General features: G+C 34.2%; 1 long non-coding RNA gene across 1 annotated transcript in view; it reads left to right on the top strand.

The window, feature by feature from the left end:
• The first annotated feature begins 4,442 nt into the window (after positions 1 to 4,442).
• LOC128627296 (uncharacterized) overlaps positions 4,443 to 23,233 on the top strand; it is a 51,551-nt gene continuing 32,760 nt past the window's right edge. The window contains exons 1-2 of the long non-coding RNA XR_008391466.1: positions 4,443 to 4,589; positions 22,751 to 22,826. This is a non-coding gene — a long non-coding RNA (uncharacterized LOC128627296). The remainder of the gene's footprint in view (positions 4,590 to 22,750; positions 22,827 to 23,233) is intronic.

Below are 23,233 nucleotides of genomic sequence, written 5' to 3'. Positions count from 1 at the left end.
CTGTAAATATGATATGTATATATGTAAATATCAGATAAGGCCATGAGACAACATGCATTTTGGAAGACAAACCAATAAGATATATAACTGGATTAGGAAGATACAATTTCAGAGAAGATTGAGAATAGTATTGAATGAGTAAATCACAGAGGGGTGACTATCTTAATATGTCTTCAAGTATATTCTGGGAGAGTTCCCATTTTACCAAATTTTATCCACTAACACCTTAAAAAGCACATAGAGTACCCAGAACCCTGAAACATAGAGCAGATTAGTGGAATGAAAAGTAAGAAAACACCTAACTTAAGTTATTCCTTTATGGGAAGAAAGACTCTCTGGTGACCTAATAATGGTCTAATAAAATTCAAAATGTTAGTAACAAAATGTTTGAGTAGTGGATCCTACAAGTGCTATGCATTCAACTTTGGCCATTATATAAATTAAGTTTTTGTATGATGATGTAATATGGAAAAAAGAGGTGAAGTGACCCAATGTCAAGGGGTAGACATAAGAATATGTAGTGTGGATATAAAGTTGCAGGAGAAGATGAAAAAATTAAATAAATTCATGGGTTTGAGAAAAAGACTTGAGTAATGAAATCATGTGAAATGGAGTTAATGAGTTGGGTGAGGGCCAGTTAATATTACACCTAATTAGTTTGGATTTGATATTACATTTAATCATGACACTTTCCTTGGACCCTGGTGATCAGATGGCTAGTGTGTGGAAAGTCAGATATGAGATTGAATATACAACTGTCTATAGCCTATAATTAATTACATATTATGGGAGAGACAGATTTGAGGTTTGTCCATAAATAAGTGTTAATTATAATCATTATGATACATACATCTCTTAAAGCTTTGCTAGACCAGTGGTACCTTTGTCCTCTTAGAATTTATCTAATCTGTCCATCTAGTGTTTAAAATTCTCTAGAATCTCATAAAGTGAAACTTAAACTGCTTTTATGAGTTTTTCTTTCTTGTAATACTAATATTTCTACTTCAATACTCCTTGCTGAATAACAAAACTCTTTGTTACATGATATCACGTAACCTCTTTATAAATATTTCAATGTAGATATGACCTTTTTTGAAGGCTGAGATGTTGGGTGTTTTATTTAAAGTTACAAAGTCATTCAACCACAATCAAACCTAGAACTCAGATATTCAGAAGCTGGCCCTTCTAAAGTTAAGAAAATATTCCCTACTCTGCATAAATGCATGGGAGAATCCTGTACATGACGCAAATAGAATGAACGTATATCCCTTGGGAAATTGTTCAGTAACAAATGTGCAATAGGCAAAAACAGTGCTCAGCGGGGGTTTCCTACCCCGCACCGTCAGCAAATGCAAATAAGAACACATGTATGCATATTAAAATTAGAAATATAAGATGCTATTTTTAATTTTTTCTATACTTCAGGCATTAAATCAATATATGATATATATTTTTTCATTTAAATCTCACAACAATTATATTGAAAACTGAAGCTGAAATGAATGATATATATGTGTATATATTCATTATTTTAATATTTAATTATTAATAAATTTTCTGAAGAATCAGTACTCAATTAGGTATATCCACTCCTCTTTAATAAAATATATATTTTAAAGATTTTATTTATTCATCTTTAGCGAGGAAGGGAAGGAGAGAAGGAGAGAAATATCAATGTATGGTTGCCTCTCGTGAATTCCCTGCTGAGAACTGGCCTGCAACCCAGGCATGTGCCCTGACTGGGAATCGAACTGTGATCATGTGGTTTGCAGGCCCGAGCTCAATCCACTGAGCTACACCAGGCAGGGCAAATAAAATATATTTTTGAAAAAATGTGAATCTTAGATTATACATTACGTTATATATTATATACATATACAATATATAGTATATATAGTACATACATTGTATATAATGCAATATATACATTGTATATATATAGAAATACCATATATATTGCCCACAAATAAATGAGAAATTGCATCAGACAAAACATGATCACTATGACACACAGATATACCATGAAGTATTTAACTAATATATATAATTCATGTATTATCTATGTATGTGTGTATATGTGTGTATATACATTATATATATAATATATATATGTATATATATCACTGTAGAAAGCATTACATTTGCCTTTTTAGACTATATTTATTTTGAGAGAAGCCATTAAGAAGATAAAGGGTTACTGGTTAGTTAAGGCAGATATAAAACTTAATGCAGAGTGTCCTTCTCGTGATTTTAATCCAGCACATTCTATGTGCATCATGCTTCTATATTACTCAGTAATCCAGTGAACCCTGGGTAATTATAAAAGGAAGAGAGGAAATTTCAATAAAAAAATGTATCCTAAAGTAACACTTGTTATCCTATCTCCCTGTAATCAACTTCTGGGTATTTCTGGTAACATAGAAAATGATTTTTGATACTCAAGAAAACCTTTATAATTACATGTTAGGTACTTGTTTCAATTGCCTGTTTCATCCAACCTATAGCCCCAGTGTTACAAAACTGTAAAATTGACTGATTTGAGCCACGTCTATATTCTCCTACTGCCAATCAGATGTTGAAGGTGCTAATGAACTGTGAAATGGCCAGAGGCAGGCAGCCAGAGGAAAAAAGAGAAGCCACAGACCTGGATCACCACAAAATGAGTAATTAGTCACAGAATAATGGGGAATTCAACTACATTAAACCTCTACCTGCTTCCTACATTAAATCTCTATCTGCTGCACATATTTTATATCAAAACTTGCTAGAAATGTCATTCAAAACCCATTTTTGATGTTCTAAAGATTTTGTCCATTATATTGATGATAGATGAAAGTATATACTAGGAACATTTGATGTGGATTGAGAATGGGAAAAAATGGACTTTTTTTCCAGAAAAGATGGCTCATTAGATGCTAGAATAGATTTAAATATTTTTGCAAGTTACTCTATTCCAAATTATAGAATATATTCTCTACATAGATATATAGCTAATCTGTACTAAGATTATAGTGCTCTTTAGCCCAACTCTTCCCATCAATGGAGAATCTTTATTGTACTGATTTTGAATATTTTCTGTGACCCTATTGGTATGTGTAACATTTTCAGTTTTATATTCATTGGTTCTTGATTAATTTCAATTTTTATCAGGCTTGAGTTTGGAAAAATAGCAAGACATAATTTGATGTTATGTGTGTGTTGTATGTACACAAATGCATGTAAATGCAAATAATGTTATTTCATGGTACTAAGAACCTCAGAGGCCAAAAAGGAAAATGTGGAATATGGATCGTAATTTTATGTACATAGTGAATATAAATATGAATATATGAAAATGGCTCTTTGGCAACAAGTGCTTTCTGTTTATCTGACTTAAGAATCATGTTCATAAAACCAATAATATAATTTTTAGATAGAATTTAGGATCTGGAAAAGTATTTGAAAATATTCTAGTTCTTATTATTTCCTACTCTTAGTGTTTTCTGGCTTTCAAGTAGAATATTTTCTTTTTTTGTTAGCTTGAGTAGAAGATGTATTCTGTGTATCTCTTTATCATCTTGGATCTCATAAAAAAATAAAAGTAAAATATGTTCTCTTTCTTTTTTTTTCCTAAGATTTCAGGTTTTCTTTTTTCCTAGAGTTTTGAAAATATAACTGGTAACTGCATTTACACCATCTCCTTACCAAGATCTTTAGGAGCAAAATAGTAAAGAGGACATACAACTTTATTTGGATATGATCTTAATATTTTAGTCCAATATTACAGTTGTGTCAATATGGTCAATACAAACGAATGAGTTTATGAACTGCTGCAGGCACTCTAAAAAATCTGTGATAATACAAGTTTGATGGTCCAGGAACCCACTTTTAAACATTGTTTTGTTTGCATTGTCAGAGCCATGCAATAAAATGGTGTTTCTTTGTTAGTGTGTTTGAGTTAAACTCCTATCCTAATTTATTGTGACTATCTCTAACACTTCTTCCAGAGAATTTATAGCTCTTCCTCAATGTACAAGGTTCAAAATATTGGAGGGTTTATTTTTGCATTGGTCACTATTACTGGAATTGTTATTGTGTTTTTAGTCCTTTTAATATGACTTTAAGAGAGTCTCTCACTTTTCTTGGTTTTCATAGTTTCTTCTTTATCTGATATATTATCTTATTAGACTGTAATTGTTATGTTCTAGAAAGTCTATTTAAAACAAAGCATAATCTTCATCTTGATATTTTTGGTAGTATTGTTATTATTAGTCATAGTAGTAGTAGTAGTATTTTTACTGCTACTACAGCTATAGTACTACTTCATTTACTGAGGTGTCATTACAAACTCTCCCCAGACTGCCAAACTCATCTGTAGCCTCTAAAATATTTAACTGTATATTATTAGATTCACCTCCCTGAACACATCTAATTTTTTTTTAATGCAGGACCTGAATTCAGGCACGTCAGTTCCACGTGGGTGCAGAATCTGTGAGATCATGTGCTCTCGTGGCTTGAGAATTCCCTTTTGGAGCAGCCGTCACCAGGGATTGAGCAGCTGCTCAGAGAAGCCCCAAAATAAGACATTCAGATCAGGAAACGGAGATGGGGTGAGTGCTGGAATAATGGCTTCACAGTTCCCGTGGGTATTGAGACTTCATTGTATTTATGTAAGATCCTCTAGTACTCACTAAGCAAGATTGTATCCCCTGGTTTTTATTTGTTTTACTTTAATCTACTTTGCACTCATTTTTGTGTCTTAAAACTGAAAATGCTTTGAGACTGAATTTATCGAATTTAATCATACTTTTAAAACTTATGACTTACTTGGGTTGTTCTTATGTTAAATTTCTCTTTCCTTAAAAAAAATTGCAAAGCTTTACCAAAAGTTTGCTTTTATAAGGGACTTCTTTTGGTGCAATGAAATTATTTCTTAATTATGGTAGTAGTTATATAGCTCTATGCATTTGTCTAAATTCATAGAACTGTAAGTAAAAAGTATATTTTAATATATTTATATTTATGAAATAATTATTAAATGTATACTTTCAAAATTCAGAATATGCCACCATATAATTTTGATGTTTCTATCTAATACCTGAGAGATCAAGGAAATGTGGAATCAGAATTATCAAAGTTACCTTTTGCTTTGGAATATAAAGCTTCAAGAAGACAAAGGCATTACCTTGTTTAAGGCTTTTTCCTGAACAACATATTATAGGCCCTTAAGAAGTGTTGAATGAATAAATCAATTATTAAATATTATGTTATACAAAATAATACCAGAATACATTAAATGCCCAATTTCACTGGTCAAATACCAAAAACACTGTTGAAGAATGTATACAGTTTTTTGTATTTGTGTATTATAAAGATACATAGTAGGTACAAGTTATCTATCTATCATCTATCTATCTATGAGAAGTTGACTACAATCTTTCACAATGTGGCCCTCATCCAGTATGTATTTTCTGATTTCTACTTTTTTTTTACACATTCAATACATATTTATTAGCTTCTATCATCTGTCAGATAATGTACTTGTCCCATAGTATTTGGATCACAGTGAAATGTCAGGTTCATGCTTCAGAAATCTTGATTTTGTGGGTTAATTTTTATCTATTACAACTTCCAGTTATACTCAAATAATATTCATATCTAGTGTGTTCATATCTTACCATAAATAAAGTAAAGGCATAGATTGGTTAAGATATGTTAACTTGTCTACCATCACAAAACTAAGACAGCTTTAGATTCAAACCCATCCTTCTAATTGCAAACTATTCATTTTTGCTATTTCCCTATGTTCAGATAACTTCCTTTCAAACTATTCAAATAGGAATGTGCTCACTCTACTTGTCTTTGGCTATAATTTGTTGTCATTATTTTTAATATCAACCCTTCCAAAAAGACTATCTTTTTTTCATCTAAGTTCCCATTTTACTTACAGTTTAGCTTAATGCAACACTGCATTGTATCTACTAAATTTCTATCATGTGCAAGAACAAAATATTTATCATGGAGGCCAGACACGACATTATCAATTCATTTAACAATGAGTAATATGAGTGGTTTGCTATGGTTTAGAACTATCTATTTCCCAATATTATCCCTTACTTTAAATATTGCAGCCATTAGTATGGTCAGGCTTACATTTTTAATAACCTTTTAAAAATTTTAGAGCATTTTGAGATTCAAAGCAAATTAAACAGAACATAGTTTTTTTTTTTTTATATCTCCCATGTCCCCATACATGAATAGTCTCCCTCACTATCAATATCTTCCTCCGAGGAGTGGTGCATTTGTTATAATGATGAACCTGAGGACACGATATTATTACCCAAAGTCCATAGTTTACATTGTGGCTCACTCTGAGTGTTGTACATTCTAAGGGTTTGGGCAAATATATAACGACATGTATCTGTCATTACAGTATTACACAGGGTAGTTTCACTGCCTTAAAAATCCTCTGTGTTTCACCTAGTCATTCTTTCCTCTCTCCCAAACCCTGGCAAACATTGATCTTTCTACTGCCCATAGTTTTGCCTTTTCCAAAGGGTCATATATAGTTGGAAACACATAGCATACAGCCTTTTCAGATTGGAGTGTTTTAGTAGTAACATGCAGTTAAATTTTCTTCATATATTTTTACAGCTTGATAGCTCAGCTCTTAATAATTATCTGTTGTCTGTATGTACCACCATTTATCCATTGTCCTATGGAAGGAAACATTGGTTTCTTATAAGTTTTGGCAATTATGAATAAAGCTGCCATGAGGCTTACATTTTAAAAGTAAACATGTTGCCCTGGCTGGTGTGGCTCAGTGGATTGAGTGCTGGCCTGTGAACCAGAGGGTCATTGGTTCAATTTCCAGTCTAGGGCACATGCTTGGGTTGGGGGGCCAGTTCCCAAGCAGGGGGCATATGAGAGACAACCATACAATGATATTTGTCTCCCTCTCTCCCTCCCTTCCCCTCTCTAAAAATAAATAAATAAAATCTAAAGTAAACACCTTATCCTGTTGCAAGCAAATTGGTGTACATATTACTTGAAATATTTCAATGTGTAGATAGCAATATCATTTCAACTTCCATAGATGTGTTTCAGAACTCTAAAAACTAGGAGATTAATGTCACTCACAATGTTACAATATGAGCTGTTTGAAGACCAATCATGTTTGATCACTGGCAACTTTTTTCTTTTGAACCGACACTAAACAAATGAACATGAAGACTCATGGTTATGCTCTTCCACTTGTGCACTTTATGTCAACCAGCATTCCTACTCAGTGAATTCTTGACATCCACATGAGTTAATACAATCACTTATTTTGGTATATTAAATGAAAAAAGAGAAAAAAAGTCTCTGAGCAAAGAAACCTCAATTAATTTAAAACATAAAATAATAGGCTCTAAAATAACAACTGCATTTTAACCAGTAAGTTCATTAAGCATTTTCTCAAACTCATAACCATTATTTTGCTTAGTCAGATGTTTTCTCAAAGGAGAGTTCATTCATTTTAACTGCTTAAAATACATGATGAATGAAGCAATTTGCTTCTTTATTTACATCTTACCACTGATAATATTTTATTAAAAACACTATTACAAAAGAGCACATTGTTACAAATCAGTGCTCACTATCTAGGGCAATGCTTTGTTTTACATTTAAAACTTAAGAGTTATGTTTGTGAATGATGCAGACTAAGATGTCCCTAGAAATTACTAGAATACTCTGTTACAAAATTAATATATATTCACTGTTTAACATAAACACAAGCACAAATACAAATTACAGATCTGTTTTACAGTAATGATTTCCTTCAGAGGTAACTGAAAATTAAAATATTTATAATAAAGAGAAATTATACTGTATTAAAATGAGATGTATAGTACTAAATTTTTTCTTAGTTATTTCAAGTTTATGTGAGAACAGATAAATTAAAACTGATTATCTCTAATTTCTAAAACACCATTATCAGTATCACTCTTATTTTTCCATCCCAAAATAATTTTCTTATTTTTGTTCAGTAGAGTTTACAAAATACAATCATTACTGACCATTATTTTCCAGTGAATTAATTAATATGCACATGCAATTTCTTACTACTACCCGTGCACCCCTAATTCCTGGGAAATATTGCATTGCTTGCACACTAAATTTTTAAACGTTAAGTGAATAACCGGATAAAGAGAAAACCAGTGTATTGTTAATGGGATAACATTTTATTTTGGGTGTAGCTCATAATACACTTTTTGTAATATTAGATTTTCCCTTAACTTCCTACTAATTATAAGTGTTTTAAGATGGTTTTCTTAAATTTTTCAATAATCTTATCATCTGTAATGGGGAAAGGCACATCATTCTGACTGTATTCCTCTCATTTCTTTATATTCTCTTATTTCATGGACTAATAGTACAGCCTCAAAGAGTGTCTTTGCAGTGGCAGTCCTATCTTATTTTTGCAGTGCTTTTAATGTATCTTAATTAAAATGACATGCTGGAGATTACTGTTGAGTAGCTTATGAATAAATAATTTGTTTTATTCTTAGTTTTGTAAGAATTTTTTAATAAAAAATAAGTGTCAAAATTTGTAGAGTATTTTTGCAAGATTTATTAGAGAGATCATAATTGTTTTTCTTTAATCAGTTTACATGAGTAATTATATTAATAAATTTCCTTATATTAAGCTGAGATAACCTTATGATAATGGTCATAATACATTATGCTTTTAATAATATTTTTATAAATAATAGTATTTTAATAACACTGTGTTTTATTTGATAGTCTTATATTAAGGATTTTCACATCTATCTTGGTATAAAATTATGTTTTCTTGAATATTATCCTTGCTCAGCTTTTATTTTTTAATTATATTTTATTAATTATGCTATTATAGTTATCCTAATTTTTTCCCTTTTACCCTCCTCCACCCAGCAGATCCACTCCCTCAGGCAACCCCCACACCATTGTTCATGCCCAGGGGTCATGCATATAAGTGCTCTGGCTACTCCATTTCCTATACTTTATACCCCATGGCTATTCTGTAACTGCCTATCTGTACTTTTTAATCCCCTCAACTCTTCACACATTCCTTTGCACACCCCTGCTATCAGACAACCATCAAATCAGTCTCTGTATCCATGAGTCTCTCTGTTCTTCTTGTTTGCTTAGTTTGCTTTTTAGATTCATTTGTTGACAAATACATATTCATTTCTATTTTATTGTTCATAGTTTTGATCTTCTTCCTTTTCTTAAGTAAGTCCCTTTAACATTTCATATAATAATTGTTTGGTGATGGTGAACTTCTTTAGTTATTTCTTGCCTGGGAAGCTTTTTATCTACCCTTGATTCTACATGATAGCTTTGCTGAGTAGAGTAATCCTGACTGTAGGTCCCCACTTTTCAGGACTTTGAATATTTCTTGTCAATCCCTTCTAGCCTGCAAAATTCCTTTTGAGAAATGAGCTGACCTTCTTATGGGAGCTCCCCTGTAGGTAAGTAACTTCTTTTCTCTTGCTGCTTTTAAGATTGTCTCTTTATCTTTAACTTCTGACATTTTAATTATGAAGTGTCTTGGAGTGGGCCTGTTCGCATACATCTTGTTTGGGATTTTTTGTGCTTCCCGGACTTGCATGTCTATTTCCTTCACCTAAAAATTTGGGAAGTTTTCTATTATTATTTTTTTCAAAGAGATTTCCAATTTCTTGCTTTTTTTTCCTTCTCATTCTGGCACCCCTATGATGCAAATGTTGGACCTCTTGAAGTTGTCCCAGAGGCTACTTACACTATCCTCATTTTTTAAAACAATGTTTTTCTTCTTGTTCTGATTGGTTGTTTTTTGCTTCCTTATGTTTTAAATCATTGTCAGCTTTATGAACTCTACTGTTGTTTCTCTGTAAATTGTTCTTTATTTCAGTTAGTTTGCTCTTCATTTCTGACTATATCTTTTTTATGCTGTTGAGGTCCTCACTAAGTTATTTGAGCACCCTTATAACCACTGTTTTGAACTCTTCATCTATAGATTGCTTGTCTCCATTTTGTTAGTTCTTTTTCTGGAGTTATGATCTGTTCCTTCATTTGGGCCATGTTTCTTTGTCTCCTCACTTTGGCAGCCTCACTGTATTTGTTTCTTTGTATTAGGTAAAGTTGCTATGACTCCTTGTCTTAGTAGTGTGGCTTAATTTCATAGGGTCCTATAGGGTCCAGTGGCACAGCTTTCCCTATGACCCAAGCTATGTACTTGAGGTATGATATTTTTGTGGGCTGAGTACACTCTTCACCCTTGTAGTTGATGAGCCTTGGTTGCTATTGGCAGGGCTATACAAGGGAGTTACCTAGGCCAGTCAACTGCAAGGGCAGGTGGTGGTGCTCTGATGTGGCCTGTAGCTGTCCGCTGGGTACTTTGGCCCTGGGGTTTCCTGCCTGGGGCCACTCTGCATGAGCTATAAAGCAATCTGAGATGGCTGCTACTTGTGCTGGGCTTGGAGGTTCTCAGACAAAGCCAACCTGTTAATAGACAAAGCCCAACCCAGTGCTGGGCCTGGGGTCACTTAGCAAGAGGTACAGAGCTGGGGCTGGAGGCTCACTGAGGCTGGCTGGTGCTTGTTCAAGATGTTAGGAAGTTGTGAAGCATGAGCCAAGATGAGCCAAGACTAGCCGTTCATATGGAAAGCAGCTTTGGTGGGCCTGTAAGTTGCATGGATGAAGTCTCCAGGATCCCCAGGACAGGGCAAACAGTGTTAGCCAGGTTGATGTTAGCCAGTCTTAGATATGGCACCCACCTGCCTGCTCTGTGGCTATGTGGAGGGAAAGCTCAGAAAAGAGACAAGGCCTTGCCCACCTTTCTGTCTGAGAGAAAGCTGTCTCCAAGCTCTAGTCTTGATGCTAGACACTTCAGTTTCTCCCTGTATGCCACCGGTATTTTTTCATGCTGCTACCCCCGTGCTAGAGCTCAGAGGGAGTGAGCCTAAGTCTGTGTGTGGGTTCTTTAAGAGAAACAGTTCGGAGCTCCAGAAATTTCTTTGCCTTGCTTGGTCCCTACTGTATTTTGCAGCCCCAAATTTTGCAGACTTATCTTCCTGGCACTGGAACCCTAGGCTGGGGTTCTGGTGTGGGGTTGGGATTTGTGGTTGTTTGTGGTGAGTTGTGTTGACCTATGCTACAATCTTCCTAGCTCAGCTTTTAAATTAGTATTATGATAGGTCCATAAAATTTGCTAAATAACTTCATATCTCTTGTTCTTGCCCCAGCCGCTTCTGTCTTCAAGAGAACATTTACTTAACAGAGAATTATTTGTTCATTGGCATTTTGGTTAGAACTAAACTACTGCTCTTAGTGTTCTTGATAAGGAAATATGGCTACTACCAATTCCACCACCCCCAGCTTCTGGTAACCAGCATTCTACTCTCTGTTTTGACAAGTTCAGTTTTTTCAGATTCCACATATTCAGGTGATATCATACAATAAGTATTTACCTTTTTGTCTGGAATATCTCCCATAGACTAATACTCTCAAGGTCCATCTGTGTTATTGCAAATGGCAGGGTATCTATCTTTCTTGCAGCTGAATTGTAGTCAGTATTTTGTATATGTAATCACATCTCCTTTATCCATTCATCAATTGACACTTCAGTCATTTTCATATCTTGGGTTTTTATGAATAATGCTGCAATAAACATGGAAGCACAGATATATTTTTAAGCTCCTGCTTTCATTTACTTTGGATATATACCTGGATGTTGAATTGCTGGATTATAAGGTAGTTCTAATTTTAATTTTTAAAATAATCCATGTTTCCACAGTGGCTACACCAATTTACATTCCCATCAAACTGTCAATTTCTTAGATATGTGTTTAATTATAGTGGATTTGTCATCTTCTCTTTGAAGTCTTATCAGGATTAAATTTTATGTTTTGATGCTATTGTTAGTGTATTGTAGTTTATTTTCATATATGCTTCCTTGGTAGATTATACCTTTAATAAATATAAAATATTTATCTTTATTCTTGTTAATTTTGCCTTTGATTTCTCAGAAACTAATATTTTGCACCATATTGACTGATATGCCTTTTCTTATTTATTTTTACCAACTCTCCAGTGTTATTTTGTTTAGTGTGCATGTGTGCCTTTTGTGGCCAAGATATCCTTGGGATGTTTTTTCTACCTGACAAATCCTTTTTCAATTTGAGATAGGATAATGTTTTAGCTTGAATACCTCAGGTTTTCCATTGTACCCATTTTTATTCCTATCTATTTACATTATGCCACAGTTCAAATTTAATTTATAAAATGCCTAGCTGTTGATCATGTATGTGTATACACACACAGATATATATGTATTATGTGCTGCTATAATTCTATGGGAATTTATTATACTTGAAGTCTTATCATATCAATTTTATTTCCTTTGGTGTTAATCTATTCATTGAACTTGGTGTCTTTATGCATGGGCTGGATTTCTAAAATGATGCTTTTTATTTCTGTTTTTTCATTGATTGTCAAATAATCTTTAATTGAAACATCTTTGTTATTCTTAATTAGCTGGGCATTTCCCTGCACTACTGTTGATGACATCTCTGATGTCATGAGGTTGGCAGCTGTCAACATTGCTGCCCACAGGCAGAGCAGTCCCCGAGATCTCTTAATAGTTTCAGAAAATTATTTTGAAGATTGCCTGGATAATTCAGATTTCCTGTTAACTTTTGTGTTCACTTCTGCTTCCAGTGATTTTGCATACCCTGGTGAGGAAAGTTTGGTCAAGAGTACCAGGACTTCATCCTGGCTCTTCCTGGCTTTCCCAGAGCCAGCACTGGTTGAATGACCTGGCTATTATTACTATGGTTTTTACTGAGTCCCTTGTCGCCATGCCATTTCTTATACCTCTTCCCTGAATGTGCATGTACCACACTTTTTTGTTCATCCAGTAATGAGCACCTAAGTTGCTGCCATGTCTTGGCTACTGTAAATAATGCTGCAATTAACATGGGGTGTATGTATCCAGTTAGAGTTTTCATTTGGTCAGATGAACACCCAGAAGTGAAATTGCTGGATCATATGGTAGTTCTATTTTTTATTTTTTTGAGGAACTTCTATACTGTTTTCCATAGTAGCTGCAGCAATTTACCTTCCTACCAAAAGGAAGACAAGGGTTCCCTTTTCCCCACATTCTTACCAACATTTGTTATTGCTTTCTTTCTTTTTTTTTTATATAATTAGCCATTCTGACAGGTATGAGGAAGTATGAGGTAATATGTCATTGTGATTTTGTCTGACATTTCCCTGATTATTAGTGATGTTGAGCACTTGTTGGTCATCTCTATATTTAGTTTGAAAAAATATACATTCAGATCCTCTGTCCATTATTATTTTTTTTAATTTTATGTTTTAATTACAGTTGACATTCAATATTATTTTATATTAATTTCATGTGTACAGCAGTAGTGGTCTGGTATACAATATATGAGGTATGTCCCCAATAAGTCTAGTATCCACCTGGCACCGTACATAGTTCTTACAATATTATTGACTATACTTCCTATGGTGAACTTTACATCCACATGACTATTTTGTAACAACCAATTCTTACTTCCTTTACTTTCTTCCCCCATCTTTCCAACACCCTTCCATCTGGCAACCATCAGTTTGTTCTTCCTACATATGAGTCTGTTTCTGTTTTATTTGTTCATTAATTTTGTTCTTTGGATTCTACATATAAGTGAAGTCATGTAATATTTGTATTTATCTTTCTTATTTCACTTAGCATAATACCCTCTAAGTCCACTCATTTTGTCACAAATGATAAGATTCCATTCTTTTTAAATTATCATTTAAATTATTTTATGTTGTTCAATCACAGTTGTATTTTCTCCTCACCCATCCTTCTCCCCCCTCCAAAGATTTTATTCTTTTTTACAGCCAAGTAAAATTCCCTTGTATATATATATATACACCACCTGTTTTTTTATCCATTCATCTAATGATAGGCCCTTAGGTTGCTTCCATATCTTAGATCTTATAAATACTTTTGCAGTAAACATAGGGATGCATAAATATTCTCAAATTGGTGTTTTGAGTTTCTTCAAATAAATACCCAGAAGTAGAATTGTTGGGTCATAGGCAGTTCTGTTTTATTTCTTTGAGGAACCACCATACTGTCTTCTGCACATTTTAAATCAGATTTCCTCCTATTGAGTTGTACGAGTTTTTTAATATATTTGTATTAATGACTTATCAGATATGATTTGCAAATATTTTCTTATTTCATAGGTTACCTTCTAATTTTGTTGCTGGTGTCGTTTGCTGTGCAGAAGCTTGTACATTTGCCATAGCCTCACTTGTTTTTGCTGCTATTGCCTTTGCTTTTGGAGTTAGATAAAAAAAATCATCACCCAACCAATGTCAAGAAGCTTACTGCTGATGTTTTCTTTTTGGATTTTCATTGTTTCAAGCTTTACATTCAACTCTTTAACCTACTGTGAGTTAATTTTTATATGTGGTATAAGATAGTAGTCCAGTTTTATTCTTTTGCATGTGGCTGTCCAATTTCCCCAACACCATTTATTTAAGAGACTATCCTTTTCTCATTATATAGTCTTGACTGCTTTGTTATAAATTAATTGACTATATTTACATGGGCTTTCTATTCCATTGAGCTACGTGTATGTTTTCATACCTATACCATACTTTTGGTCACTATAGCATTGTAATACAGTTTGGCATTAGGAAGCTTTGTTCTTTCTAAAGATTGTTATAGCCATACAAATTTTAGGATTGTTTGTTTTATGTTTGTGAAAATGCTGTTAAAATTAGGATAGTGATTACATTGAATCTATACATTTCTTTGGGTACTATGGACATTTTAACAGCTTTAATTCTTCCCATTCCTGAGTATGAATTATCTTTCCACATATTAATGCTTTCTTTAATTTCTTTTAACAAAATCTTACATTTCTCATTGTATAGGGTTTTTTTTGTTGTTGTTAAATTTATTCCTAGGTATTATATTCTTTTGATGTAGTAGTAAATGAGATTGCCTTCTTAATTTTGTTATTAGTGTGTAAAATGTAACATTTTATATATTGATTTTGTATCCTGCAGCTTTACTGAATTTGTTGATTAAGTCTAACAGTTTTTTGGGGTGAAGTTTTTAGGGGTTTCTATATATAATATGTCATCTGAAAACTTTTTTTCTTGTGTGGATACCTTCATTTCTTTTTCTTGCCTCATTGCTCTGGGTAGAATTTCCAATACTATATTGAATAAAACTGGGGAGAGTGGACCTCCTTGATTTCTTACTGATCTTAGAGGAAAAGCTTGTAGTCTTTTTACCAATCAGTATGATGTCAGCTGTGTGCTCTTCATATATGGCCTTCATTATAACTTTGCAGTACCTTTCCTCTATACCCACTTCGTTGTGAGGGCTTTTTTTTTTTAACCATAAGTAGATGTTGAATTTTTTCAAATGCTTTATCTGCATCTATCAAGATGATTATATCATTTTATTCTTCATTTTGATAATGTAGTACATCTCACTGATTGATGCTTGAATGCTGAAACAAATTCTTATTCCTGGGATAAATTCCACTGGATCATAGTGTATGATCCTTTTAATGTATTGTTGAATTCTCTTCAGTAAGATTTTGTTGAGGATTTTTGCATCTTTAGGAATATTGGCCTCTAGTTTTCTTTTCTTGTGGTGTTATTGTCTGGCTTTGGGATTAGGGTAATGTTGGCTTTATTAAATGTTTGACATTTTCCTCCTCTTCTATTTCTGGGGATAGTTTGAGAAATATTAGATTGTCTACTTTAAGCACTTGGTAGAATTCACTGTTGAGTCATCTTGTCCTGGATGTTTACTTGTTGGGAAATTTTTTTATTACTGAGTCAAAAATTTTACTAGTAATTAATATGTTCAGATTTTCTATTTGTTCAGAATTCAAAATTGGTGGGTTGTATGTTTCTAAAAATTTATCCTTTCTTCTAGGTTGTTCAATATTTTTTATTTATAAATTTTTTGTAGACTTTTATATGCCTTTTAATTTGTGCGTTGTCAATTTTAACAGCTCCTTTTTTTATTTGAATCCCTTACCTTTCTTTGTTAGTGTAGCTAAAAAGTTTGTTTTGTATATCTTTAAAAAAAAGAAACATCTCAGTTTCAATGATATTATCTATTATTAGTCTCTATTTTACTTAGTTCCTCCCTGATTTATATTTTCTTCTTTCACTGTTAGCTTACTTTTTTCTCCTTTTTCTAAATCACTGAGTTATAAAGTTAGGTTGCTTATTTGAAGGTGTTTTTTTTTTTCCTTGAGAAGGGATGAGAAGGAGAGAGGGAAAGAAACATCAGCTGGCTTCCCTCTGTAAGCACACTGACTGGGGTCCAAACCTACAACCCAAGCATGTGCCCCAATCAAAATCAAACCAGGGACATTTTGGTTTGCTGGATTATAACTAACCAACTAAGTCACACTGGCTAGGGACACTTGAGGTTTTTAAGCAAACATTTATTACCATAAACTTCCCTCTTAGGACTGTTTTTTTGCTGTATTCCACAACGTTCAGTGTGTTGTATTTTCATTTTCATTTGTCTCATTTTTAAATTAAAAAAAAATTCTTGACACATTGGTTGTTGAGGAGTGTGTTGTTTAATCTTTACATTTTTGTAAATTTTTCTGTTTTCTACTTGTAATTAATTTCTAGTTTCATATGATGGTGGTCAGAAAAGATGCTTCATACAATTTCAGTCTTCTGAAATGTGCTAAAATCTGTTTTTAGGCCTCTTGTATGACCTATTCTGGAGTAAGTACTTTGTGAAACTTGAGAATATGTATTCTATTGCTTTTGGGTGGATTGTTCTATATACATGGGTTAATTTCATTTGGTTTAATGTGTGAAGAGCTTGACCTACTTGTGTCAGTGAGAAGATACTGGACTAAACAAGTCTTAATTAACAAAGGGGAAAGTAATGTATGTGAGGTTTCAGAGTTAGGCAACTTCCAGATTATTCAGGGCTTGGAAGAATTTAAACTGGTTCTGGTAAACATGTAGAAGCCCACCCAATTGAGAAATCAGCTGATAGTCTTATGGGAAATCCTTTGTACGTAACTATTTCCTTTTCTCTTGCTGCTTTTAAGATTCCCTACTTATCTTTAATCTTGGGTAACGTAATTATGTTGTGCCTTAGTGTGTGCTTCCTTAGGTCCAACTTTTTTTTGACTTTGAGTTTCTTGGACTTTCTGGAAGTCTATTTCCTTTGCCAGATTGGGGAAGTTTTCCATTATTTTTTTTCAAAGAAATTTTCCATTTCTTGATCTTCTTCTCCTTCTGATACCCCTATGACTCAGGTGTTTGAACATATAAAGTTGTCCCTGAGGTTGCTAAGTTTCACCTTTTTTGTTTTTTAATTCATGTTTCTTCTTTTTGTCCTGGTTGAATGTATATTTCTTCCTTCTGCTCCAAACCATTGATTTGAGTCCTGGTTTCCTTCCCATCACTGATTGTTCCCTGTACATATTCTTTTATTTCACTCGTCACAGCCTTTACTTTTTCTTCTATTTTGTGACCATACTCAACCATTTCTATGAGCATTCTGATTACAAGTGTTTTGAACTCTTCATCTGATAGGTTGGCTATCTCTTCATTGCATAGTTGTATTTTTTCTGGTGCTTTGATCTGTTTTCTCATTTGGGCAATATTTTTTGGTCTATGCACACCTGTTACATAGTGAGGAGTAGAGCAACCCATTTTGCTGTGATGTGGTGTTATATGTGGAGGAGGGGTCCAAGATGGAACAATGCCATTTGCTCAGCTCTTGGTCTGCTTTCAGTCACTTCCTTTGATACCCACAAGCAAGTTGGGCCCTTCTGGTGTTGATACCTGGGTGGGTGGATTTGTGTGTATTCTAGGACCCCATGGGTCTCTCAAACAAACTCTCCTGTGAGGCTGGGAGTACCTCCTGCTGCCTCAACACCCACAGTTTTTTTTTCAGTGAATAGTTTGAGGCTTTATTTCCCCACACTGGAACCCTGGGTTTTCCATCTATCTCGCTTCCCAGTTGTTCCTCCAAGTTTATCTGCACACAGATGTGGGACTGCTTGCTCTGGCAGCTGCCATCTTGCCTGGTCTACCAGCTGCTGCCTCACCTGCCCCAGTTCTCCAGCCACCACCTTGCCATGAGTCCTCTCCACCCTGGCTGCCCATCTCTGCTCCTCCTACTTGTCTGGATGAATGTTTCTTCTTCAACTCCTTGGTTGTTGGACTTCCATATAGTTTGATTTTCTGGCAGTTCTGGTTATTTTTTATTTTTAAATTTGTTGTTGTGCTTCTTTTGGTTGTGCAAGGGAGGCAAAGTGTATCTACCTATGCCTCCATCTTGGCCAGAAATCCCTAAAAATGCAAATTCTTAAGCCTCACTTTAGAGCTACTGAATAAAAACTCTTGGGGTAGGGCCCAGAAATTTGTCTTAACATACTTACCAGGTATTTTCAGTGCAGACAAAATGTGAGAAATAATGGCATGAGCTTGAGTTAACTATTGTATCTTTAAACATTCTGCAAAACTAATGAGTCATGAGTTATGAATGTTTCCAAAACTAAACCCTATCTAACTCTTGTTAATATGGAGAACCTAGAGTAAAACTTCTGGTAAATCAATTCTTTTTTTCCCCAGAAGTACAATGTTTAAAAATTTGACATGTCCAAGTTGAAAACCATCTGCACGTTGGTGCTAAAATTACAAATATTCAAAAGAATTACATTACCAAATACATTTCTAGGTAAATGCATTGAATTGTGGAACATTGTAGTGTTTCATAAATATTGTGGTTTCTAGAAATAAAGAAGTGATCTTTTTTAAATGTTAGTCATGGTAGCAAGAGAAGATGAAGTGTCAGATTCAGGAAGTTCAATAAAATATTTGTACATAAAAATTTAGCAGAAAAAAGACAAATGGAAAATAAATTATTAGTATCATCAATGATATTGATAGTCACTCATTTGGTATTATAAAGCCCAATAATATGTTTTCCAAAATAAATAATGCCTTTAGGACTTTCCGAGATCCTGCACCCAGTTTTATTGAGATAGGACAGACATACAACACTATGTAAGTTTTAGGTGTACAACAAAATAGTTCAACTTACATATATTGTGAAAAAATTACTACAACAAAAGTAGTTAGCATCTGTAGATGTTAGAAACATCCAAACCTATAGAGAATTTTTATGAGTTTGTTAGAAACTCATGATATATACTAGGGGCAAGATCTCAAATGCTCCCAGAATAATAGTTTTGTAGCTTCTTTTATGCATTTGGAATTAAGGAGGAAATTAATTGCTTTAGTTTACTTCTGAGCTCTCAATTCTGCCCCATTGGTCTGTTGATATGCTAGTACCACATTGTTTTAATAACAATAGCCTTATAGTATAATTTGAAATCAGGAAAAACAATGCCTCCTGCTTTGTTCATTTTTTTTCTCAAGATTGTTTTGCCTATTTAGGAACTTTTGTGAATTTAATTTTAGAACAGTTTTTTTAAGTATCATCAGAATCTTGATAGGAACTGTTTTGAATATATAGGTGCCTAGTGGTAGTGTGGGTATTTTAACATTATTAATTTTCAGAATAAACTCTATGTTTTTTGTACTCACAACTATAAACCTATTTTTGCCCTGCCCTGTATATATTGTTTATTTTCATTATGTCCCATAATTCCCATAGGTTTTCTTCTTTTTCCTTTTAATCCTCTGACTGGATAATTTCAAATGTGCCATTTTCTAGGTTGCTGACTCTTTTTTTGCATAGTCATTAGCTTTTGAAGCTCTCTATTGAATTCTTCAGTTATTTTATTTTTCAGCTCTAGGACGTCTGTTTGTTTCCTAATGGCTTCTATTTCTTTGTTGAACTTCTCGTTTTGTTTGTGCATTGTTGTCCTAAAATTTTTTTAGTTCTCTTTGTTCTAATAGTTTTGGAAGAATTATTCTTATTTTATTAAACCTTAACATTCCATAGATCTTCATTTCTTTAGGGTCATTTGTTGGAGCTTTATTATTTTCCTTTGGTGGTATCATAGGTGTGATTTTTTGGTGATCCTTGATTCCTTATATTGATATTTGTTCACTTGAGTAAGTGATCTCCTCTTTCAGATTTTGTAGATCCATTTTGTCAGGACAGCAAAATTCACCACTCTGCTCAGTTTGAATTTCTGGATATGTCTGCTGTCAATGTCTTTGGGAAGATAGAACAAGTTATCAGGGTCCATTTTGGTATGAGGTAACTGTTTGAGATCAGGAGTAGAATTGTTTTACTGGCATGGCTCCTTGAGAAAGTGAGACTATAATATAGGTTTCAAGGTTACCTATATATGTAGTCAGGATTACTAGATGGGCTGGAGTGGCTACTATATTCAGCAGTAGGTGGAGCTGTAAGTTAGCTTTTCTGCTATCACAGGGCAGCTGGATGAAACCCAGGACATGTCTGACTTATTGAAGCCCCAGAATAGTTAGGGAGAGTAGTCTCTGAATATTGTCTTCAGGTAAGGCTACTGGTTTTGCTCTGTAGCTAGGGTTGTGCTCTCTGCTCAAGTGCTACTGTAAGCAGAGCCATTGGATGGGTTACACAACCTATCATGCGCTCTAGTAAGGTTCCCTGGTTGGGCAGGCTGTTGACTCTATCCAGCAACACACAGGTGGGCAAAAGTAGGTTTACAGTTGTTAGCGTGCAAAACACTGTTTATTTTTGCATTACTGTTTATTATTATATTTTTATATTATTTGACTTATTTTGTATCCTGCCTTATAATTTATCTTTTAGGTAATGATTGTGGTAATTCAACCTATGTTGGCCTACCCCTGTAAGAGGGGTTATAAATTAGTTTTCTGCCAGAGAACAGAAGGAGGTGCAGCTCCAAGGCCACTAATACTCTCTCATTGGTGGTTTTGATTAGAGCCAATCTGTGTCTCTAGTTCCCTGACTAAATAGGGACATTGGCTTTGCTCTGGCAGCAATTAGCCCTGCCTGCCTGTAAACTTTAGAGATTATTGGGTTAGCAAGTTTTCAGGTGTTTTCACCAACCCTCCCTGTCAGATGGGGCTGGGAGGGCCAACTAGAGGCAGCATTAACCTTTTCTCAAACAGTATTTCTGGTTAGGAGCCATGAGCTGCAGCAGGTAAGACAGTGACTCAGCCCTTATGCCTGGATGTGGGCAGACCAGGCTGCATAGGGTACATAACTCACCTGGGGGCCTGAATTAGGCAGACCTGCACCCCACTATGTTTCCTGGTCAGATTGTGTCCCAACTTGTTTCTTCAGCTGAGATAAGGTTCTGTTTGTGAGCAGTACTTGTGCTCTTCAGGTAGAAACTTGTTATGCCAAGGTCTGAGTACTGGTTGTTAGGATCCTTTCATCCCTCCTCTGTGATATTCAGATTCCCCTATGATCCTCATTGGGATTAGAAAAAAACCCAGAGTAGGGGCATCCATGATGAACCCACATGCTGGACATGTTGGCTATCACCCCTGCGCTCTCTTTTCTCACTAGAGAAACCATAGACTCTGGGAAGACCTCTCACTAAGGGCAGAGCGTAGCCATTTCTCTTGCCCTCCTAATGCATCCTGTCTTAGTCTCTCTGGTGGCAGGGGCAGAGGGAAGGGGTGGTTCTTCAGTTTCACTCTCATGTTCTAGGATTTTCTCAGTGATGAGTTGTTCTTGTGATGGGGATCAAATTCAGGAACAACCAATGTCTGTAACATCAGTCTTTTCTGTTTGAAGCAACTTCCCAAATAAATCACCTGGGGGTTGTGTTTTAGTATGTTTGTCTTTATAAAGGCAATCAACATGAAAAATAATGCATTGCCTAACAGAGAAAAGTGTGCCTTCCTTTGACCTCGTTCACTTGGTATTTTCAGATTGTGGAATAGTTTCTAACTTTCCAGCTTGCTATTATATTAAAGGACATAAAAGACTGTTCTTTACCACTTCTGTAAGCATATCAAAGTCAAATTGATAGCATTAGAAGCATTAACAAAGACTATTCAAGAAGTGTGCATAAATGCAGGAATTAAACAGGAAACTCAGATTCTATTATGTTAAACAATAAAACATAGCAAGCCTCAGATGCCTCTCTGTTACACAGAGATCATTTTATAAGGATGTTCTAAGGATTAAATATATATATGTATATACATAACATTTATGTATAGGAGGTGATAAATAGTGCATAGCTATAATTGGGAGGGCTGAAATAACCTCTAAATTACAGTAGTCAAACCAGTATATGTGTGTGTGTGTGTGTGTGTATATATATATATAATTTCTCCTCTGAGTCTGATGTTTCAGAGCTCTCCTTCAAAGAGGTAACTCAGGAATCCAAGCTACTCTCATACTGTGGCTGCAAAGTCGCATTGGTTTTACCTATTTAGCAGAAATGAGGATAAATTTTAGTTAGGGTAGGCCCACTGTGTGATTATATATATTCAGTTTAGAACTGACATATGTCACTTCAATTGACATTACTTCGATGAAAAACTAGTCTTTGATCAAAGACTAATTCTAGATGCAGACTGGAAAATATCTCTAGTGTAGTGGCTAAGCATCAATTGGTGAGCATCAGCTAGCCATCACTGCCGCCAAAACTGAACATCCCCTGTTTTAGAGTCTTAGTTTTCTTAGCTATGGAATAATGTTGGATTGAGCAGTTACAAAAGTAAAACTCTATTTTGTTTAAATAGAGAAATTTTATTATTTACTCCATTCCTCTTATCGGTTTCCTTCCAGTTCCTAGAGGCAGATGTCATCTCTGGACTAATCCTGTAAGCTATGATGAATTAAATCTATTAACAAATATCAGAAGGTAGGCAAAAGTTTTACTACATTACATCAGTAGAATCTAAAAGACTTAATTTTTGAGTGAAAAGCATTTATCTTTAAAGATATGTTTTACTTGAAAAATAAAAATTTTTTAAAAAGCTAAAAAAAGATGTTTTAATTAGCTATAACAAGTGCTAACAACACTTGTTGGGACATTATTTATGAAAAGCAGAGTGAATCTGCTTTAATTCAAACCAGGTAAATGACCAGCTGACCCAAAGATGAACCCTTATCAATATATTCATCTTAGAGCAGAAAATGGAGACAATTGTACTTAAATAATAATAATGAAAGATATTATGAGCAACACACATTATGCTGTGTTGGGACACTTTATTTTCTAAAAAAATGTTTAAAAATAAGCTATTTGGAAAGTAGTTGATGAGAATA

Source organism: Artibeus jamaicensis, unplaced genomic scaffold (genome assembly GCF_021234435.1).
Source record: "Artibeus jamaicensis isolate MK-2021 breed Jamaican fruit bat unplaced genomic scaffold, CSHL_Jam_final contig_373, whole genome shotgun sequence".
Lineage (NCBI taxonomy): Eukaryota > Metazoa > Chordata > Mammalia > Chiroptera > Phyllostomidae > Artibeus > Artibeus jamaicensis.
This window is presented reverse-complemented; position numbering and strand designations above follow the sequence as displayed.